Source organism: Arachis hypogaea, chromosome 19, assembly GCF_003086295.3.
Source record: "Arachis hypogaea cultivar Tifrunner chromosome 19, arahy.Tifrunner.gnm2.J5K5, whole genome shotgun sequence".
NCBI classification, from domain to species: domain Eukaryota; kingdom Viridiplantae; phylum Streptophyta; class Magnoliopsida; order Fabales; family Fabaceae; genus Arachis; species Arachis hypogaea.
The window spans coordinates 71,673,547-71,675,119 of record NC_092054.1 but is presented as its reverse complement, the minus strand read 5'-3'; the positions used below and the strand labels follow the sequence as shown (position 1 = coordinate 71,675,119).

At 39.8% G+C, this 1,573-nt stretch overlaps 1 non-coding gene across 1 annotated transcript; it reads right to left on the bottom strand.

Annotated features, from left to right (window-relative positions):
• Positions 1-688: 688 nt before the first annotated feature.
• On the bottom strand, positions 689-796 carry LOC112781909 (small nucleolar RNA R71). The gene has a single exon (XR_003192656.1). It is a non-coding gene; the product is annotated as a small nucleolar RNA R71 (small nucleolar RNA).
• Between the last annotated feature and the right edge of the window lie 777 nt (positions 797-1,573).

Genomic DNA, 1,573 nt, shown 5'->3' with positions numbered 1-1,573 from the left:
CTCTTCCTCACTCACCAAAAATCCGAACCCCCCTCTCTCTCTCTGAGTTCAGATTTTCTCTTCTTCTTTTCTTCTATTCACACAGGGACCTCTATACTGTGGTAAAAAGGATCCCTATTATTATTATTATTATTTTTCTGTCCCTCTTTTTTATATGAGCAGGAGCAAAGACAAGAATATTCTTGTTGAAGCAGGTCCAGAACCTGAAAGGACTCTGAAAAGGAAACTAAGAGAAGCTAAAATACAACAGTCCAGAAACAACCTTTCAGAAATTTTCGAACAAGAAGAGGAGATGGCAGCCAAAAATAATAATAATGCAAGGAGAATGCTTGGTGACTTTACTGCACCTAATTCCAATTTACATAGAAGAAGCATCTCCATTCCTGCCATTGGAGCAAACAATTTTGAGCTGAAACCTCAATGAGTTTCTCTGATGCAGCAGAACTGCAAGTTTCATGGACTTCCATCTGAAGATCCTTTTCAGTTCTTAACTGAATTCTTGCAGATACGTGATACTGTTAAGACTAATGGAGTAGATCCTGAAGTCTACAGGCTCATGCTTTTCCCTTTTGCTGTAAGAGACAGAGCTAGAATATGGTTGGACTCTCAACCTAAGGATAGCCTGAACTCTTGGGATAAGCTGGTCAAGGCTTTCTTAGCCAAGTTTTTTCCTCCTCAAAAGCTGAGTAAGCTTAGAGTGGATGTTCAGACCTTCAGACAGAAAGAAGGTGAATCCCTCTATGAAGCTTGGGAGCGATACAAAGGACTGACCAAAAAGTGTCCTTCTGACATGCTTTCAGAATGAACCATCCTGGACATATTCTATGATGGTCTATCTGAATTAGCTAAAATGTCATTGGATACCTCTGCAGGTGGATCCATTCACTTAAAGAAAACGCCTGTAGAAGCTCAAGAACTCATTGACATGGTTGCTAATAACCAGTTCATGTACACTTCTGAGAGGAATCCTATGAGTAATGGGACACCTCAGAAGAAAGGAGTACTTGAAATTGATACTCTGAATGCCATATTGGCTCAGAATAAAATATTGACTCAGCAAGTCAATATGATTTCTCAAAGTCTGAATGGAATGCAAGCTGCATCCAACAGTACTCAAGAGGCACCTTCTGAAGAAGAGGCCTATGATCCTGAAAACCCTGCAATAGCAGAGGTAAATTATATTGGTGAACCTTATGGAAACACATATAATCCATCATGGAGAAATCACCCAAATCTCTCATGGAAGGATCAACAAAAGCCTCAACAAAGCTTTAATAATGGTGGAAGAAATAGGTTTAACAATAGTAAACCTTTTCCATCATCCACTCAGCAACAGACAGAGAACTCTGGACAAAATACCTCTAATTTAGCAAACTTAGTCTCTGATCTGTCCAATGCCACTGTAAGTTTCATGAATGAAATAAGGTCATCCATTAGAAATTTGGAGGCACAAGTGGGCCAGCTGAGTAAAAGGATCACTGAAATCCCTCCTAGTACTCTCCCAAGTAATACAGAAGAGAATCCAAAAGGAGAGTGCAAGGCCATTGAATTAATTACCATGGCCGAACCTGTA